General features: G+C 40.9%; 1 protein-coding gene and 1 long non-coding RNA gene across 8 annotated transcripts in view; one reads left to right on the forward strand and one right to left on the reverse strand.

Moving 5' to 3' along the window:
* The window catches only part of LOC107591970 (sterile alpha motif domain-containing protein 12-like), a 94,611-nt gene that overhangs the window by 46,017 nt on the left and 38,536 nt on the right, over nt 1-10,058 (reverse strand). Inside the window, exon 6 of one of the 5 annotated variants that reach the window (XM_016281269.1) lies at nt 4,695-4,709. The exons of the other annotated variants lie outside the window; for them this stretch is intronic. The gene's annotated coding sequence lies outside the window, so the exon portion shown is untranslated. Of the gene's footprint in view, nt 1-4,694; nt 4,710-10,058 lie in introns of those variants that run through there. 5 annotated transcript variants of the gene reach the window in all.
* Nucleotides 1-10,058, forward strand: part of LOC107591971 (uncharacterized) — a 50,309-nt gene that overhangs the window by 18,175 nt on the left and 22,076 nt on the right. For all 3 annotated transcript variants that reach the window (XR_001609935.1, XR_001609936.1, XR_001609937.1), the window contains exons 2-4: nt 2,085-2,092; nt 5,664-5,667; nt 7,978-8,049. This is a non-coding gene — a long non-coding RNA (uncharacterized lncRNA). The remainder of the gene's footprint in view (nt 1-2,084; nt 2,093-5,663; nt 5,668-7,977; nt 8,050-10,058) is intronic.

Here is a 10,058-nt window from a genome sequence, read left to right on the forward strand (position 1 = left end):
ACATCAGATTCTTAGTTCAAACACACCTTTGTAAAAAGGTGCAAATGATACCTAATGTATCAATGAATAAGACTAAGTTTGAATACTTGCATGTCTCGTCTGTCTGAAAGAAAGGCTTGATCCAGTCTGAAGGTCCCAGTTGATCTTTGCTGAAGTTGGTTGATGAAAAAGAACCAGTTTGAGTCAGAGAATCTTGTTGAATGGAAAAGTCAAGGCCGAAGCCTGGCACGTACTTAGGGGGTTGCAGAAGCGTTCTAGCTCATGTCTTCATCTTAGAATCTAACCGAACCACCGACTCTGGGTGAGTCCCTGGTGTGGGGCTTTTAATGTCTCGGAAGATTCCCGCCTCTCAAAATGGGCTTGTCCAATGAGAAAGGCTGACGTCCCAAGTGGGAGTTTTGAGATACTGGGGGAGTTTTTATGACCCTTTGTGTGAGGGCATGGTACTTTGCAAATGGAACTTTAATCGAAATTACTAAAGATTGTCAGGACACTAATACATTGCCTATGTACCAACATATAATATACACGCTCGTTTAGATCATCAGAAGGCGAATTCATAGATACTAAACATGGTGAACATGAGTGTTTCCATCATAAGCCTGCATAAAACAGTATAAAATCTCAAAGACAACATACACCATGACCTGAAGGATATGTGTGTTCATTCAAAGAAAGGTCTTCCTATGAATTAATTAGTAGAAAAGTAAATTTCTACTGTGCATTTGTCTCTTGCTATGGAACATGCAGTGATTTTCCCTGCTCACATTCCATTAGGTCGTAAATGTATCTGGTGTCAGGGTTGCCATGGTAACCAGGGGGGCCTGTGTCGTTGCAGACATCCTGGCATCCAGTTTATTGGGTGAGGGGACTGTAACGATTTGTTAATCTAATGAATAACTGATTTGTTAAATCAAATGAAAAATTGTGTGTTTGATTGGTCCAGACGCTACAATATGCACTATATACACACACACACACTTAAAATGATCAGCACCAAATTTTTTCCACAAGCACTGCTCAGGGACAAAGCGATTGTTTTTTCCTTTTAAGCTCCCTGTGTTTTCTGTTCTGGGCTTGTTTGTCTCACATATGTACCTGTTCATGCCTTGTTTTCTGTCTGCCCTGTGCCCAGTTTATGACCCGTTTTCAGCATTTATGTTACTCTTGCTTTTTCCTCTTTGGGGATATTTCAGTTGTGTTTTTGTTCATTCTGTGATTTATAAATAAAGAGTCCCCATCTGCCTGCATTTGAGTCTTCACCTCTTTCGAACCGTGACAGAACAAAGGAGCCACTTGAAGACTCCGCAGCGATGGGAATTGTTTTATACCCAGCTCCCGGACAACAAAGGATCCAGAACCTGGCCAATGGGCCGCATCCCTGCCCACAGGAGAATCGCCCCTTTGGGCTGTACGCCAAAGACATATTTTATGCAGGCCAGGGGCTAGGGCTTGAAGAGAGCACCCTCGTCCACCTGTTACTAGCGGGCCTGGACGAGCCGATCGACTGGGAGGAGCTGGGGGAGCTAGATATGTGGTCCTATTGGGAGATGGTCGACCACATCATCTATTTGAAGGAGGTAGAACTGCTGGAGAGTGCCCCCCTCCCAGTCAGGGCTGCCGTTCCAGAACCTCCTCAGGTCGTTCCGGCCACTTCCAAGTTCTTGGGGTCGTTGTCTGGGCACCCCGGGCTGAGACGCAGCGTGGAGGATCCTCCTCTGATGTCAGTGAGGGAGGCGGTGGCTGCTCACGATCCACCCGAGGCAGCGGGGCCCGCTCACGATCCTCCCGAGGAGGGGGGGCCCGCTTATGATCCTCCCGAGGCGGCTCTGCCTGTTCACGATGTTCTCAAAGCGGCAGTGCCCATTCAGGATCCCACTATGCTCCCGCTCACGATCCTCCCAAGGCGGCGGTGCCCGCTCACAATTCTCCCGAGGCGGCGGTGCCTGCTCATGATCCTCCCGAGGCGGCTGTACCTGTTCACGATGTTCTCGAAGCGGCGGTGCCCGCTTAGGATCCCACTGAGGCAGCGGTGCCCGCTCATGATTATCCCGAGGTGGCAGTGTCTGCTCAATATGTTCCAGAAGCAGCGGTGCCCACTCACGATTTTCCCGAGGCAGCGATGCATGCTCATGATTTCCCCAGCTCTTGAACTCTGCACCTGTCCTGTCATGGCCAGGGTGGCCTTCTCCAAACTCTGTGCCTGTCCTGTTGCGGCCAGGGAGGCCGTCCCTGAATGCTTTGTCTGTCCGGTCCCGGCCAAGTTGGCCGTTAAGATTATTATTTTGCCTTTTTATTCCAAACCCCTCTGGTCTGTCCCTCCCGTTCCTCCCTTGTCATCCACCAGGGTCCCTGAGCCTCCCAATACTCCCTGGCTTATTGGGAGGCGTCCCTTTTGGGGAGGGGCACTGTCATGGTCCTGTTGCAGCGATCTGGTTTAGGCCTATTTGGTAATTTGGTGACAGGGCTCTGACAGTCCCTGTGTCTTGTTTGTGTGAGGGGCGCTGTTTCGCGCTCGCTTGAACTGTGCCCTCTTCCCTGTGTATCCTGATTTGTGAACGCATGGTTTGGGCTGGCTCAGGTCGTGTTCCCTCTCGTCTTTGTGACTTGTTGTCTGTGCGGGGTGTGATGTTCGGATCTCGGCACTGGTTTCAAGCTCAGTTCCGGTTTGAGTGCTGGGGTTTTGGACATTGACGCTCCATGTATTGTCTTTCTTGTGAGCGCACGGCAGAGTGTTTATTCATTCACTGAGCGCTTGTGTCTTACGTCATGTCTCTTATGTGATCACATGGGGTTTGTTTTGTTATTTGTGCCATGTGCTCGTGTCTGTTCTCTACTCCTCCCCTCTCATTACCTGATCATTGATTCATTTGCCCCAGCTGTTTACCTGATTGCTTTTTCCTTTTAAGCTCCCTGTGTTTTCTGTTCTGGGCTCGTTTGTCTCACATATGTACCTGTTCATGCCTGTGATTTCTGTCTGCCCTGTGCCCAGTTTATGTCCCGTTTTCAGCATTTATGCTACTCTGGCTTTTTCCCCTTTGGGGTGGTTTCAGTTGTGTTTTTGCTTATTCTGTGATTTATAAATAAATCAGAATCAGAATCAGAATGAGCTTTATTGCCAGGTATGTTTACACATACGAGGAATTTGTTTTCGTGATAGAAGCTTCCACAGTGTAACAGAATGACAGTGACAGAATGCCCACTCAGGATCCCCTCGAGGCAGCGGCGCCCGCTCACGATCCTCCAGAAGCGGCGGCTCCCGCTCACGATCCTCCCAAGGCGGCGGTGCCCGCTCACAATTCTCCCGAGGCGGCGGTGCCTGCTCATGATCCTCCCGAGGCGGCTGTACCTGTTCACGATGTTCTTGAAGCGGCAGTGCCCGCTTAGGATCCCACTGAGACGGCGGCGCCCGCTCATGATACTCCCGAGGCAGCGGTACCCGCTCACGATGTTCTCGAAGCGGCGGTGCCCACTCAGGATCCCACTGAGGCAGCGGTGCCCGCTCATGATTATCCCGAGGTGGCAGTGTCTGCTCAATATGTTCCAGAAGCAGCGGTGCCCACTCACAATTTTCCCGAGGCAGCGATGCATGCTCATGATTTCCCCAGCTCTTGAACTCTGCACCTGTCCTGTCATGGCCAGGGTGGCCTTCCCCAAACTCTGTGCCTGTCCTGTTGCGGCCAGGGAGGCCGTCCCTGAACGCTTTGTCTGTCCGGTCCCGGCCAAGTTGGCCGTTAAGATTATTATTTTGCCTTTTTATTCCAAACCCCTCTGGTCTGTCCCTCCCGTTCCTCTCTTGTCATCCACCAGGGTCCCTGAGCCTCCCAATACTCCCTGGCTTATTGGGAGGCGTCCCTTTTGGGGAGGGGCACTGTCATGGTCCTGAAAACTGTACTTTAAAGAAATGCTTAACACTGTTATTTACACTAACATTATCGTAACGTGTCAATATAATTCAATTGTACAGCATCTTTAACTTCAAAATACGTATAACTGCAAATTCAATTTAACGTTGCAGAATATCTCTTAAAGGGACAGTGCACCCAAAAATGAGTGCAATTTTCTTATCATTTACTCACCCTCCTGTCATTTCTTTATTCTGTAGAACACAAAACAAGAAATTTTATAAAATTGTGTGATCTTTTTTTATCCATACAGTGAAAGTCAATGTAATTCATTGTACTTCTGGACCCAACTGACTTTAAATATATGGAGAAAAACAGTAGACATTTTTTTCAAAATATCTTCTTTTATGTTCCACAGAAGGACGAAAGTCATTTAGAATGACATGGAGTAAATGATGACACAATTTTTGGGTGAACTACCCCTATTGAACATTCATATGAGAGTGATTATAAATGAGCAAAATTTCATCTGTTTCTGAAACTAATCTATTCTATGACTTCAGAAGACTCAAAACATAAAGCATTTATCGCAAATAATTGTACATATTCCCCTTTCTAATGATGTCAAACCCTTTGCGTGTCAGTCAAAATGAGCTGCTAATGCGCAAACTCATCAAAGACATTCTGATTCAGATTTGATTAAATGTGATTCTCAGCTGAGGACTCCATTAAACAACATGTGACTGAATGACAGGAACTTATAGAGGAATAATAGGAGAGCATATTTCTTTTACTCATTTTCTTCAACAAGACTTAATCACATCTTCCCAAACAGGGCTCAGGAAGTGTCTCTTCTGGGATCGCCTGGGAAGGAAATTAAAAAATGAAATTAATCTGACCTTCTGGAGAAGAGGAAGGGTTCCTCGAAGCGCCGCAAAATAATGATACCAATCTGCACCTTTTCCCACCGACACCCCAAGAGAGGGGACCACTGAGCGCATTTCTCTCCCTAGAGTACTCTCTCTGGCTTTCTCTCTCTCTCTCTCACACACACACACACACACACACACACATACACATACACATACACATACATAGAATAATATTCATAATAGAGATCTCCTCGCCACTGCCTCCTAGATATACAAGTGCAAATGCTACAATGTGCATCCCAAGACTCTGCAAAATACTCCAATTAAACATTACCGATAGACTACCTCACAACACATGCTAGATATTTTTTTGTGGTGCACTTTATTTATGCCAGTCACTACTTTTTCCATAAATAAAATGTAGCACTTCAAGACTCTTATTGACCAGTCCAGTATTAGTCTCATATAAATGACACTACAAATTACAATAATTAAATGTATAAAAATTTGTGCTGGGCAACGATTAATCGCGATTAATCACATTCAAAATAAAAGTTTGTGTGTACATAATATATGTGTGTGTACTGTGTATATTTGTTATGTATATATAACATGCATGTTTATATTTAAGAAAAATATGTTATGCTTATATGTTAAACATTTTTATTATACAGGGCTTTGAACTGGTTCAAGGAACGAAAACGAAAACTGGAAACAAACGGAATTTTGACAGGAACAGAACCAGAAACAGTAACAAAATCAAATTTTATAGTTCTGAACAGAATCGAAAATTTGAAATGGCCATTAACCGGTTAATAACATTATTTGATCATTCCATTTAATATTTGAAATTTGCATTCAACCAATCAGGAATTCAGATATGCAAATGTAACATTGACGCATCCAACTCGTGAAATGCTCGTGCTCAGCTGTAAATTCATCATAGGTAAGTCGCAATGGCAATACATTAGAACTTATCCGAGGATAGTGTAAATGGATTCAACAGATCATGCGCACCTGCACAATTGGTGGCTGACTAAATACTTTTTTGCCCCACTGTATATGGTGGTTATAATGTTTGTAAACGTTTTGATTTACCGGCATTTTAGCACATTATTTCTGAATGTAGCCTAATAATAAAATGCAATGTGAGCCTACGAGACTTAAGGGTTTTTTTCCCTCTCAAAACGCAATTTTACACAAGCAGGATTTTTTTTAACAATACAGCAAACATTTTTAAATATCTTAAAAAATACTTTAATGTCTTTAAAGCGTTAACAGATTTTTTCTTTTGTTTAGTGTGCAATGTGAGCCTACGAGACTTAAGGTTTTTTTTCCCTCTCAAAACGCAATTTTACACAAGCAGCATTTTTTTTAACAATACAGCAAACATTTTTAAATATCTTAAAAAATACTTTAATGTCTTTAAAGCGTTAACAGATTTTTTCTTTTGTTTAGTAGCCTATAATTTGGCCAAAACCTAGAAAAGATGATGCTGTATTGGCTGTGACTAAGCGCAGCGGGTTAAGATACCAGATCTCTTTCTGTTTTTGTTTCCTTTTTTGAGTAGAAAATGCTGTACTTTATTATTATTATTAGGTTATTATTATTATTTTTGTTATTATTATTGGCAAATAATAACCGGTATTTTTTATAGGCAAAATATCGATTCTGCTTGGAGTGAACCGATTGGATATATTTTTTTTTTCAAGCCCTGTTTATATATAATATAAATTATATTAATATAAATATAAACATGTAAATACATGTAAATATTTAAAAAATATATACTGTATGTGTGTCTTAATAAATACATAATAAATATACACAGTACACACACATATATTATATAAACAAAAACTGATATTTTGGATGCGATTAATTGTTGCCCAGCTTTTTTATTATATATTAAAAAATATAAAAATAATATTTCTAAAACTTCATACTTGTATGCATTATAATTTACTATATATATATATATATATATATATACATTAGCATTATATAGTGCCTTGCAAATTAGTTTTTTCTGTTTTTTTCTCCGCGTTTTGTTATGTTGCTGCCTTGTTAAACTGCTTTAAATCACTTTTTTCCACATCAATCTGCACTCCATACACCATAACGGTAAAGCAAAAAACTGATTTTTATGATTCCATTGCATAAGTATTTCTGGGACAGTTGAAATTTAGCTCAGGAGCATTCATATTGCTTGTAGATGTTACTACACTTCGAGTGAAGTTAACCTGTGGAAAATTCCCTTGAATGGTTTGATTTGGAAAGGCACACGCATCTTAATAAAAGGTCTAACAGCTGATAATGCATATCAGAGCAAAAACCAAGCACTGAGGTCAAAAGAACTGCCTGTAGAGCTAAGAAACAGGTTTGTGTCAAGCCACACATCTTGGGAAGAGTTCAGAAAAAAATTCTGCTTCATTGAAGGGTCACAGAAGCATGTAGTCTCCATTACCCTTAATGGAAGACGTTTGAAACAACCAGGACTCTTCCTAGAGCTGGCCTCCTGGCCAAACTGAGCAATTGATGGAGAAGGGCTTTGGCTAGTGTGGTGACCAAGAACCTGATGGTCACTCTAGTTGAGCTCCATGATCATATGTGGAGATAGGAGAAACCTACAGAAGGACAAACATCACTGCAACACTCCACCGATTTGGGCTTTATGGCCATGTGGCAAGACTCAATCCTCTCTTCAGTTAAGACACATGAAAACACACTTGGCATTTGCAAAAAAGCACCTAAAGGACCCTCAGACTCTGAGAAACAAGATTCTCTGGTCTGATGAACCTCAATTATAAGCATCATGTTTGAAGGAACCAGCTCTGCTCATGACCTGCAGAGTACCATCCCAAAAGTAAAGTGTGCTGGTAGCAGCCTCATGCTGTGGGACTGTTTTTCAGCGACAGGGACTGAGGAACTCGTCAGAGTAGAAGAAAAGCGCAATGCACCAAAATATAGAGATAGCCTTAATGGAAACCTAGTCCAGAACATTCAGAACCCCAGACTGGGCAGACGGTTCACCCTCCAACAGGACAGTGACCCTTAGCACACAGCAAGAGTGGCTTATAGACAACTCTGTGAATGTCCTTGAGTGGCCCAGCCACAGTCTGGGATTGAACCCAATCAAATATTTCTGGAGAAACCTGAAAATGTGCACCTGCCACCAACCAACCCGACAGAGCTTGAGAGGTGAAGAGGTGAGGGGAAGAATTGCAGATAATTGCCAAATGCTGATGAGCAAGGCCGAGATCCAACTACAAGCTTTTTAACTGCAGCAACTTTAATATACGCTATTGGAGCTGGAATTACCATGGCTGCTGGTAATAATAATTATTGCATTAAACAAAAAAAGACTGTAAAGGTGCTTCAGCTAAATATTTAGTTAAGGGTATAAATACTTATGCAATGTACTTATTTCAGTTTTTTTATTTTTAATAAATTTACGAAGTTGTGACAATTCTGTTTTTGCTTTGTCAATATGGTGTATGGAGTGTAGCTTGATGTGTAAAAAAGTCATTTAAAACAGTTTAACATAAGGCAGAAACATAACAAATGTGAAAAAAATTAATACTTTCGCAAGGCACTGTATACACACACACACACACACACACACACACACACATATATATATTGTATATATTATATTAATACATATATTAATAAATATTTATAATCTATATTAATCAAATAATGCTTCTCCTTATTTTTGCAATGATTAAGATATGATACTTTCATCTTGCAGAATAATGTTAACTCTAAAATAGTACGTGCTAAATGTTTTCAAACAATGAAATTACAAATTTAACCACCACATGGAGTGGTCCAGACGCTACAACATGATCAATAAAACACTTCTATCACAATTAGAATTTTTTTTCTTCTTAAAATACATTAAAACATCAGTGCATTATCATCAAACTGCTATCATTAAAAAATATTAATGTATACCTCATCCCTCAAAGACTCCCAAAGACATGCAAAGCACTTTGAAAGGACAGAACGTTTTTTATTACTGATCACTTTTGCTCTTTTCTTTTGGTTTGATAAATGAGCTTTGCTGGACTGCTATTAAACTGGCTGTCTAACTTTCTAGATGGCAGCCAATTTACAACCTGTATAACAACCTCTGAGATTTGACCCCGTCAAGACATGTATGTAATAATTCATAATCTGTGCAATAACGATTCTGACCTCTTCATGAATTAAAATGAGACTGATGTTTTGGGAAATTCACTGAGATTCTTGAATCAAAAAAGCTAGAAGAAAGGAAAAATAGATAATACTCGTTAAACATGGCTCAGTCACTATTTATTTTCTGTGCTGCCTGTTTCATTAACATTGAGAACATCTATTTTTATCACAACAGTGTAGATGGTTTTTATCTTCCTGAAGTGGAATATTTGATGTAGCCATGGATACCATGGATATGTAAAAGCAATGTGTAAACACTAATGAGAAATAATTATGACAGGATGATTAGAACTCAGCAGTTCTCATTATTTCTCAAGGCCCACAAACACTTGTACAACCGCTTTGTGAGCCATCTGTTGTGCTTGTTTGGTATCTATGGGTGGGTTTAATTTTGTATTGATGATTTCATTTTGATTTGGGTTCTGGTACTGTCACAGTTGGCAAAATAACAAGTCTGATCTCACTCAGGGGAGAAGAGAAAACATTCAACATCAGCAGATACTGTAGATGTCCCACAGACAGAAAAACTTACACCATGTTTAGTCATGTCCACATGTATGAGGTCACTGTTCCCTAATGGGTGCACAGCAACAAAATACATACTTTCCATATCATACACATCCAGCCAAATGCTAATGGAAACGCCTAAAATACTTCATGCTTACAATAAAAGAAATGTGGGTTGCATTGAATCTATTAATTTGGAAGAGCTTATGTTTGTCTGAGCCATGTGTACCTGTTCCTGACACGGTGAGCTGTGACAAAGATTGAGCCCTGCTTGCTTGTTCTAATCCCATTTAATCAACAATTTACTGATTAGGGCTAAACAATATAGGGGACAAAAAAAACATTTTGTTTTCATTCAGTATATAATGTGGTATTAAAAATAGAGCCCGACCGATATGGGTTTTTTGGGGCCGATACCGATACCGATATTAGGGGGTAAAAAAAAGGCAGATACCGATACATCGGCCGATATTCTTTGTGTATTTTATAGTACAGTACCAGTCAAAAGTTTGGACACTTCCCATTCGTGTGTCCAAACATTTGACTGGTACTGTATATAGAATTAATTTTAATGAGAAACAACGAAAAACAGGTGAATAAAGACTGACAGTCAATGTTTAATGTTTAGAAA

The sequence above is a fragment of the Sinocyclocheilus grahami genome, unplaced genomic scaffold (genome assembly GCF_001515645.1).
Source record: "Sinocyclocheilus grahami isolate Dianchi unplaced genomic scaffold, SAMN03320097.WGS_v1.1 scaffold149.1, whole genome shotgun sequence".
In the NCBI taxonomy this organism is placed as follows: domain Eukaryota; kingdom Metazoa; phylum Chordata; class Actinopteri; order Cypriniformes; family Cyprinidae; genus Sinocyclocheilus; species Sinocyclocheilus grahami.